Source organism: Bos indicus x Bos taurus, chromosome 11, assembly GCF_003369695.1.
Source record: "Bos indicus x Bos taurus breed Angus x Brahman F1 hybrid chromosome 11, Bos_hybrid_MaternalHap_v2.0, whole genome shotgun sequence".
Classification (NCBI taxonomy): domain Eukaryota; kingdom Metazoa; phylum Chordata; class Mammalia; order Artiodactyla; family Bovidae; genus Bos; species Bos indicus x Bos taurus.
The window spans coordinates 9,839,315-9,850,663 of record NC_040086.1 but is presented as its reverse complement, the minus strand read 5'-3'; the positions used below and the strand labels follow the sequence as shown (position 1 = coordinate 9,850,663).

The 11,349-nt window shown below is 39.2% G+C and overlaps 1 pseudogene; it reads left to right on the top strand.

Annotated features, from left to right (window-relative positions):
* The first annotated feature begins 632 nt into the window (after positions 1 to 632).
* Positions 633 to 6,990, top strand: LOC113900687 (annotated as a pseudogene).
* The last annotated feature ends 4,359 nt before the right edge of the window (positions 6,991 to 11,349 follow it).

Here is an 11,349-nt window from a genome sequence, read left to right as displayed (position 1 = left end):
TCCCTACTGGATAACACTCTTTGGTTGTAAGTGACAAAAAAACCCAACTCAGGTTTATTTATACAAAAATAAATAGAAATAGGATATCTGCTCAAACTGTATAAATCTGAATGCCAGCACTACATGATCTTTAGCATGTTACTACCTCTTAAAGCCTCTGCTTCCTCATCTGGAAAATGGCACGTCTCTTCTTGTGAGATTGTTACAGGGAAATGAGGCATGTGCCTGGCACATAGTAACCACTCCATGAATGGTAGCTAGTGTCTGCAGTAATTAAATAGTATTTGGTTTCTTGAAGAGTGGGGAAAGTTGTGTGGCTAGCATTTTACTACTAGAGGAAGTTGAAAGGCAGGAAACCGGGAATGAGGCAGAGCTTTCCTTCTCATGTGTTCTTATCCTCATGAAGTCCACCACGACTATGCAAAGATTGGTGGTGTGGACAGCCGTACGCTGACATCCTATCTTATCCACAATGCCCTGAGTGACTATTTCCTGATTAACAGGCAGACTTCTGTAGCCAGAGTCCAGGAAAACTCCATATTTCATCAATCGTGAAGGGAGACTTTGCCAGAGCTTATCTGGAGAGCTGAGAATTCTGCAGTTTGAGATGGTGATTTCTACATCTCAAAAGGATGCCGAAACCTGTGTCAGACACCTCTGACAGCTTAAAGGTGCTCCTTCTACCCAGGGTACCCTCAGGAAGAAATAAGTTTCCCCCTCTATCCCTCTTGAGTTCTTGTGGCTGAACGAACAATAAAATTGACACAAGAGAGATTAACAGAAGAAGAAAAGATGAGTTTAATTCATGTTCATGGAGGTCTCATTGAAATGGGACCTAAGAAGTAGCCAAAGAAGACAGCTTTTATACTTTTTAGAAAAGAAACAATAATTTTAAGAGGAATTGGCAGGAAGAAGAAACTTAGGTTTGGGTGCTTAATTAGTTAGGAATTTAAGCAAAGTTTGGGTTTGGGTGGAAGATTAGTAAATAAATAATAAATTTTGTCTACATAGGCTTCTTGGCTTTGAATTCCCTGTCTCTGGTCATAAGGATGTCCTACCTTTTGGAGAAGGAAATGACAACCCACTCCAGTACTCTTGCCTGGAGGATTCCATGGATGGAGGAGTCTGGTAGGCTGCAGTCCATGGGGCCACAAAGAGTCAGACATGACTGAGCGACTTCACTTTCACTTTCTACCTCTTAGTATAGGGAGGGCACTTTTCATATGGGAGATTTATTTCCTACTTTCAGGGAGACAGAAAGGAAGGTCAAAGTGTCCCTCTTGCGTAAACCATTTCTTAAGTAACTTTAATTCAAAAATAATATGCCATTGAGACATGTTTTAGGGTGGCCTGCCCTGGGCCCCAACAGCACACTCACACTTGCTGATTATGTCCTATGTCTATCTTTTTGTCTGCTGCTGCTACTGCTGCTAAGTCGCTTCAGTCGTGTCCGACTCTGTGCAACCCCATAGATGGCAGCCCACCAGGCTCCCCCGTCCCTGGGATTCTCCAGGCAAGAACACTGGAGTGGGTTGCCATTTCCTTCTCCAATGCACGAAAGTGAAAAGTTAAAGTGAAATCGCTCAGTCGTGTCCGACTCTTAGTGACCCCATGGACTGCAGCCTACCAGGGTCCTCCATCCATGGGATTTTCCAGGCAAGAGTACTGGAGTGGGGTGTCATTGCCTTCTCCGTTTTGTCTTTAGGGTCTACTTAATAAATCAACCAGAACTTTGTAAAAACATTTTCAGAAATGATTGACTAAAATCTCTAATTCATAGGTTTTTCAACTTCTCTTACTAAAAATTCAAAGTTTCTTAATGGAATACTTATTAAAGTACACTGGGATATAGTCCATTCTTATCTCGGAACCAAATCAATGTCAATGCCTCAATCAGAATTTGTGATGAACCAACATGTACAAATCTTCAGATCTGCCTTGAAGTGGGCTATAGGCCCCAAAAGGAAAGTACCATTTCTCATGAAGTCCCAGAAACAGGATGGTGAGACCATAAGATGCTGTCTCTTTTCACACACCAGTTCTGTAGTCCAGGTAGAGCTGCCACCCATTTGAATCATGGCAGACAGGTTTTTCCTAAGTATGGCTAACTGAGTTACAAACTATAGCACCCCACTCAGTCCATTTGTGTGTCTTTTTTTCCTACCAAAATAAAACTCTCCATTAAAACTGAACAGCGATTGGACAATTTCTAATCTTAAATCTCTAATCTTATGCATGAAAGGCAACCTGCAATTTAGAGCAAGATTTAAAGAGGTAGACACATCTCTTAGACTTTTTTCTTACCAATCTGCTTCAATAGATGGGAATCTTTGTTTAAACTGACTCCAGGTCTTTCTCTGTGTTTGAAGAAAACACTAGTCTTTTGTGGTTTCTCCATGTCCCAGTTGCAACTTCCGGAACCCTGATAAGTGTCACCAAAGTTGTAATTTATAACTTTTGGGAGGCCCAGGCTTCCTCTGAGTGAGACATTTATCAGTCTTTGTTATCAAACCACTCGTTTCTTTGCTCTATGTGGTAAAGAAAGCATTTTTCTGCTCCTGGCGACTTGGCAAAACTCTGAATAAGAGAGCAGGATTATGGTCATAGCAGGTGCGTACAGCAGGGTTCTTCCCAAACTCCTTCCCTGTGGTCCTTTTCTAAACAGGAGTCATTGATTTCCCTATTCAAAGAGGCTGATCTATTTTGCCCCGTCATGAGACAGAGAGTAGCTTAAGGAATAAATTTAGTGTCCGAATGCAGCAGATTCTACTTTCAAAAGTTTCCAGGACTTCTCTGGTGGTCCAGTGGTTAACAATCCACCTGCCAATGCAGGGGACACTGGTTCAGTCCCTGGTCTGAGAAAATTTCACACGCTGAGGAGCAACTAAGCCTGTGTACTGCAACTACTGAGCCCCTGAGTCTGGAGCCTGTGTTCCTGAACAGGAGAAGCCATTGCAAATAGAAGCCTGCACATCACAAGGAAAAGTAGCTGCCCCCCTGCCCAATCCCCTCCGAAAGCCTGGGCAGCACCCAAAACCAGCACAGAAAAAAGAAACAAAACCCAAAAACCCACACAGAACGAAACAAAAACGTTTCCAGATTATTATTATTTTTTAATTATCCGTTTTGTTTTATTCTGGCTGCTGCACAGGCTTTCTCTAGCTGCGGCGAGCAGGTTGAGTGGTTGTGGCTTGTGGTCCCCAGAGCTTGTGCTCCGTAGTTGTGATGCACAGGCTCAGCTGTCCCATGGCATGTGGGAAGTCCTCCCCACGCTAGGGAAGGAACCCATGTTCCCTGCATTGACAGGGGGATTCTTAACCACCGGACCACCAGGGAAGTCCTCCAGACTACTTCTACCACAGCCATATTAATTTCTTGAAATTAACTTTTACTTTTGTATAGAAACATATAGCTTTAAATATTAAATTATTCCAAAAGTCTCATAAGGAAAAACAGCTACCCTTGTCCAGTTAACTTTATTTTTTAGTTCTTTCTTTTCTTTAGTATTTATCTCTATTTTTCTATGGATATGCATATATGTAATTGGTTGGATGACTTAACTATGGGCTTTCTCACTAGTTAAATGGATATTGCTTTCTTGCTACTTCCTTCTTTTTTCCAGTACTCAAATTCTTGGTTAAATCCATTTCCAGTATTGTAATTATTATGATTATATAAATACTGTTCATTGCAAAGCCAAAAACTATTCCTCCTTTCCTGTAAACATTTTGATATTATTAGGGTTAATAATTGCTCCTCCACCCCTCTGCCCTCTTTTGCTTAAATGTCTTGTTTCTAATGGTCGGATTCTTAACACAGTTGTTCACATAGTTAAATGTATCAGATAACTTCTCAGATAACTTTCAGACAACTTTTCTGCCTCCATTATCTAGATCCAAGCAAATGTCTTACTCTCTGGGCCAGTTATGTAGCTACAGCTCTGGAACTTCCCTTCATAAACCTGGAAATTGCCTGTGCCTGAGTCTGATACCTAGATGACATGACTTTCTCTTTTGGGGTGTATTAACTGCCTCATTTTTCATGGATCACATTTTCAAATAGCTTCTTGAGAAAAAAATACATGGGAGAAAAGTCTTTTGAGACTTTTCAAGCCTGAATTTTCCTTTATCTTCATAGCTAATAGATAATTCAACTGAGTATAGAATGGACTGAAAATGTTTTTTTTTTTCCCTTAGAATTTTGAACACATTCTTCCATATTTTCTAGTTCCTTATATTACAGTGGAGGAGTGGCCCTTCTTATTCATAGTTATTTTGATATAACTTTTTCTTTCACTTTAGAAACCTCTATTCATCCCTGGTGTTCTGAAATGTTAGCATGATGTGGACCTGTATTCTTTGTACTGGCACTCAATGAGGTCTTTTAATCTTGAAACTCAAGTCTTTTGGTACAAAGAATTGTTCGTAAATGATTTGCTTGATGAATATCTTCCTTTCTCAATTATCTGTTTTCTGTTTCTAGAATTCCACCTGTTCTCATCATTGTTTTTCACCTTGAGGATCTTTTTCGAATGTCTGTGAATCTTTAGCTGTTTGTTAAGGTTTGATTCGATCACTAAAAAGTTAATCAGGGCTCTGTGTGCATACGTAGGATTCTTCTGGTGATCTTCACTGTAGGACTGTGGTTCTCAATAGGGACAGATCCCATAAAAGGCATTTTGGAAGTTGTGAGAATTTTTAAAAGAGTTATTGGGGTTCTGTGACATAAAAAGAGATATACATATTTGGTCTTTGCTCCTGGTTCCTGACACAAAGCTCCAAAAACCTTTCCAATTTCCTGAGTAATAAGCATGCTAGGAGTGTCTTACTCACGATGCAGGATGGTCACCAGAAGGTCCAAGTCATGATTAGAGGCTTGGAAATTTCCTCACCTCCTATCCTCTGGGGAGAGAAGAGGGGTTAGATATTGAATTAATAATCAATCATGTCTACATGCTGAAGTTGCTATAAAAATTCCTAAACTATAGTGTTCAGAATGTTTCTGGGTTGGCAAACAACACTTAGGTGTTGGGAAGCTGTGCGTGTGTGTTAGTTGCTCAGTTGTGTCCTACCCCATGGACTGTAGCTTATGGATGTAACCCTCCCGGCTCCTCTGTTCTTGGAATTCTCCAGGCAAGAATACTGGAGTGGGTAGCCATTCCCTTCTCCAAGGGTTGGGAGGGTGACGCATCCCAAATTCCTTGGGGACAGAAGCTCCAGCGTTCAGGACCCTTCCAGAATTCATCTTATGCACTTCTTCATCTTGCTGTTTGTCTGTATCCCTTATCATCCTCTAAAAAATAAACTTTTAAATGTCAGCTAATGTTTCTCTGAGTTTTGTGAGTCACTACAGAAAATTATCAAACCTGACGAGGGGCTTGTGGGAATCCCGATTTGATCAGAAGTACAGGTGACAACCTAGGACTTGTGATCGGTGTTGAAACGGGGGCAGTCTGGTGAGACTGAGATATTAACCTGTGGGGCCTGCGCTAATTCTGAGTACTTAGTGTCAAACAGGGGCAGTCTGGTGAGACTGAGATATTAACCTTCGGGGCCTGCGCTAATTCTGAGTACTTAGTGTCAAACGGGGGCAGTCTGGTAAGACTGAGATATTAACCTGGGGGCCTGCGCTAATTCTGAGTACTTAGTGTCAAAGCTGAATTGTAGTATGACTAATTGGTGTTGGAGAAATTAGTAGGTGTGAGGAGGAACCTCACACATTTGTGACAGTGTTATGAATGTAGAGAAATGAAGCGGCCTGCTAGTACATAGTATATGGGGGACAAAATGCTAGCTGACTTGCCAAACAGTCCCATAAAACAAAGACTGCCATAGGTCTAGGGTTGCCAGATAAAATAAGGTCACTCCATTGAATTTCAAATGTCAGATAAGCAACAAATATATTTTTTGTATCAGTATGTCTCAAATATTGCCTTTTTATCTGGCAACTTCCCCTGTGTTCTATTTCACTCTTAATGTCCTCCTGGACAGTTATGAAGTCATTTTTAGTTATTTGATTCAGGATATCGACACTATTTAATATAAACACACCAAATTTTTTTTTTGCATAGATTTGCTGTACCTTGAGATTTCCATAGATTTTAATTTCTTCTTTTTTTTCATTTCTAAGAATATAGCTACCATATAAAACCAGGGTGACTGGACTTTGTCTTGTTTTGAACTTGATCAGAGGTTGTTGTTCACCATTTAGAGAGACATATCATGGACATAGCCCTACTTGTGATCAAATACGCTGATATTAGTTTGCAGTTGTAGTTGTCTTACTCATGGGGATTCAAATATACGAAATACAAAGAATCATAAGAGACTACGAGTAACAGTTACACTCCAACAAATTGAACAACCTAGAAGAAATGAATAAATCCCTAAAAACAACAATCTGTCAGGACTGAACCATGATGCAATAGAAAATATGAACAGGGTAATTACTAGTAAGGAGATTGAGTGATTAATAAAAAAACCTCTTGAGGCTCAACTATTTGCTCCTGCTGAGACTTTGGTGTGGCTCCAAGGCTCTACCAGCTCATGATTTCTATGGATTCCAGCAACAGAGAGGACAGGATTGAGGGGATATGGGACTGATGGTGCTGGTCCCCTGACCTTCAGCCTGCTGGGAACAAGACTTCTAAAACAATAAATGTGTCTGGAAGGCTGTGGTCCAAGGCTATTTTTGCTGGTTTTAATCAGGGTCTATGGAACCAGAGGGAGCACACAGCTCTCCTGAAAACTGAAGGTGTGTATGTCCAAGATGAAATTGAATTCCATCTGGGCAGGAGATGTGCTTATGTGTACAAAGCAAAGAACAACACAGTAACTCCTGGCAGAAAATCCAACAAAACCAGAGTTATCTGGGAAAAGACAACTCACACTCAGGAACAGTGGCAGAGTTCATGCCAAATTCGGAAGCAACTTTTGTGCTAAGGCCATTAAACACAGAATTCATGTGATGCTTTTTCCTTCAAAGATTTAAATTTATTGAAAAGTGAATAAAAATGTAGATTAAAAAAAAGCAAATCTCTCAACAAAAGAAAGTCCAGGGCCAGATGTCTTCACTGGTAAATGCAACCAAATATTCAAAGAAGAATTAGCACCAATCTTTCTCAAACTTGTCACAAAATAGAAGAGGAAGGACTCTTACAATCTCATTTTATGAGGCCAGCATTACCCTGATGTCAAAATAAGACAAGGATTCCACAAGAAAAGAGAATTACATGCCAATATCCCCGATGTACATAGAGGCAAAATCCTCAACAAAATATTAGCAAATCAAATTCAACAAAACATTAAAATGATCATTCACCATTATTAAGTGGGGTTTATCCCAGGAATGCAAAGATGGCTCATCATCCACAAATCAGTCAGTGTGATATACTACATTGACAAAATGCAGGGTAAACATTGTATGATCATCTCGATAGATGCAGGAAAAGCATTTAACAAAATTCAACTTATGATTAAAAACTCTCAACAAAGTCAGTATAGAGGAAACATGCCTTAACATGAAAAGGCCGTATAGGACAAGTCCATAACTAGCATCATACTTAATGGTGAAAGCTGAAAACTTTTCATCTAAGATCAGGAACAAGACAAGAATTTACCCTCATCACTTTTATTTGACATAGTACTGAAAGTCTTAGTCAGAGCAATTAGGCAAGAATAAGAAATAAAAGTTGTCCAAATTGGAAAGGAAGAAGTAAAACCATCACTAGTCGACATGATATTATATGTAGAAAACTCTAAAGACTCCATCAAAAAATTGTTATCTAACGAACAAAAAATTAGTTATCTAATGAACAAATTCGTGAAATTTGTAGGATACAAAATCAGTACACAAAAATATGTTGCATTTCTAAAACAGTAATAATGAGCAATTGGAAAGGGAAATTAATAAAATAATTCCATTTGCAATTGCACCAAAAAGAATAAAATATCTAGGAGTAAATTTAGCTAAGGAGGTAGAAGACCTGTGTATGGAAAAGCACAAGACATTAATGAAAGAAATTAAAGAAGGTTCAAATAAATGGAAAGATATTTCATGCTCATGGACAGAAATAATTAATAATGTTAAAATGTCCCTAATACTCAAAGCAATCTGGCACAATCTAGCAATCAAGCACATTCAGTGCAATGCTTATCAAAATTCCAATGACATTTTCCATAGAACTGAACAAACAATCCTAAAATTCGTATGGAACTATGAAATCCTCTAAATAGCCAAAGTAACCTTGAGAAAGAAGAACAAAGCTGGAAGCATCATGCTTCCTGATTTCAAATTATATTACAAGCTACCACTGCTAAGTCACTTCAGTCGTGTCTGACTCTGTGTGACCCCATAGACGGCAGCCCACCAGGCTCCCCCGTCCCTGGGATTCTCCAGGCAAGAACACTGGAGTGGGGTGCCATTTCCTTCTCCAAAGCAATAGTAATCAAAGTAGTATGGTATTGGCGTAAAAACTGACACACAGATCCATGGATCAGAATTCTGATAAAGGATCAGAATAGGAGCCCGGTTTATAGCCATACCACCTTGAATGGACCTGATCTTATCAGAATAGGGAATCCAGAAATAAACCATATATTAATTTATGACAAAGGAGCCAAGAATACACAATCGAAAAATTGGACAGTCTCATGGAAAAGAATGAAAATGGACCAGTCTTACACCACATACAAAATTAATTCAAAATAGATTAAAGACTTAAATATAAGACCTGAAACCATAAAACTCCCAAAAGAAAACATAAGTGGTAAACTCCTTGACATTGGTCTTGATGATGATTTTTGAATCTGACACTACCAACAACAAAAAAAATGAAAGCAAAAATAAACAAGTGAGGTAACATCAAGTTAAAAAGCTTCTGCACAGTAGAAGAAATCATCAACAAATTAAAGTAAACCTACTGAACAGGAAAAAATATTTGCAAATCATGTATCTGATAAGGGACTAATATCCAGAGTGTATAAAGACCTTATAAAACTCAATATAAAACTCCCCACAAACAATCCAATTAAAAAATGAGCAGAAGATCTGAATAGACATATTTTCCAAAGACATACTGATGATCACCATGTACATGATAAGAAGATACTCTACATCATTAATCATCAGGAAGATGCCAATCAAAACTGCCTACCCATGTCACCTTATACTTGTCAGAATAGATATTACCAGAAAAAAACAGAGATAACAAGTTTCATTGAGGATGTGGATAAAAATGATTCCTTTTGTGCTTTTGGGAATATAAATTGATACAGCCACGGTGAAAGTTCTTCAAAAAATTAAAAATACAGCTACCATATTGTCCAGCAATTACAGTTATGGATATTAATCTGAAGAAGATGAAAACATTAACTCAAAAGGATGTAGGCACCTCCATGCTCACTGAAACATTGTTTCCAATAACAAAGATACAGAAACAACCTAAGTGTCCACCGATAGAGGAATAGATAAGTAAATTGTGGTATATAAATGCAATGGAATATCATTCAGCCATAAAAAATGAATGAAATCTTACTATTCGTGACAACATAGATTGACCTTGTGGGCATTATGTTAAGTGAAATAAGTCAGAAAGAGCAAGTTTTTTTCTCTCTTATATGTGAAATCTAAAAAAGAAAAGAACCCACCCCCACCAACCCAAACACATTCATAGAGAACAAATTGGTGGTTGCCAGAGGTGGGGATTGGGGAGCGGGAGAAATGAGCAAACTGTTTGTATTTTAGGTTAAATAAATTGAACTTAGAAATAGAGGAGAGAACTGCCTTCCCCTGAAATAAGAGAAGTGAAGTGAGAAGTGTATGTGCAGCCCATGCTTCTCCACATAGCCAGAGATAGGTAAGCCACTGATTGGAGAAATGATTTGGGAATGAGAACATGAGGAGAGAAGAGTAGATCTGAAATAAATGCTCTGGGAAGTATGAAAGGAAGAAATCATTAAGAAGTGAGAGGCCCATCAGCAAGGGCCAACTTGAGTCTGCAACCTCTTATAAGAATCCTCTACAACAAAGGAGAAGCAGCAGAGAAAGTTGAGTGACCATGAGTTAGGAATTGACATGGTAAGCCTGGCCAAAGATTTTCAGGAGGTGAAGAAATACCAAAAACAGTACTGAGGAGTTTTCAGTGGACTCTGTTTAGCTAGAAAGTAATGAATAGACTGGGTTGGAAGTTGTCCACTCTAAGAGAATCCCCATGGACAGAGGAGCCTGGCGGGTTACAGCCCATGCAGTTGCAGAGTCAGATACGACTGAGCGACTAAGCACAGGTCAGCACATGTTCTTTGCATCCAAATATGGTGAAGCTCTATACAGTTAGTACAAACAAGACCTGGAGCTGACTGTGGCTCAGATTATGAGCTCCTGATTGCAAAATTCAGACTTAAATTGAAGAAAGTAGGGAAAATCACTAGGCCATTCAAGTATGAACTAAATCAAAGTCCTTATGATTATACAGTGGAGGTGATGAATAGATTCAAGGGATTAGATCTGGTAGACAGAGCGCCTGAAGAACTATGGACAGAGATTCATAACCTTGTACAGGAGGCAGTGACCAAAACCATCCCAAAGAAGAAGAAATGCAAGAAGGCAAAGTGGTTGTCTGAGGAGCTTTTACAAATAGCTGAGGAAAGAAATGTGAAAGGCAAGGGAGAAAGGGAAAGATATATCCAACTGAATGCAGACTTCCAGAGAATTGCAAGAAGAGATAAGGCCTTAAATGAACAATGCAAAGAAATAGAAGAAAACAATAGAATGGGAAATACTAGAGATCTCTTCAAGAAAACTGGAGATATCAAGGGACCATTTCATGCAAATTTGGGTACCATAAAGGACAAAAAAGATTAGCTTAGGGCCCAACAGAAGCAGGAGAGATTAAGAAGAGGTGGCAAGAATACACAAAAGAACTATACAAAAAAAGCTGTTAATGACCAGGATAACCATGATGGTGTGGTCACTCACCTAGAGCTGGACATTCTGGAGTGTGAAGTCAAGTGGGCCTTAGGAAGCGTTACTCTGAAGAAGGCTAGTGAAGGTGATGTACTTCCAGCTGAGCTGCTTAAAGTCCTAAAAGATCATGCTCTTAAAGTGCTGCACTCAATATGTCAGCAAATTGGGAACACTCAGCAGTTGTCACAGGACTGGAAAAGGTCAGTTTTCACTCCAATCCCAAAGAAGGGCAATACCAAAGAATGTACAAACTATTGTACAATTGCACTTATTTCACATTCTGGTTATGCCCAAAATCCTTCAAGCTAGGCTTTAGTAGTACACGAACCAAGAACTTCCAGATGTACAAGCTGGGTTTCAAAGAGGCAGAGGAATCAGAGATCAAAT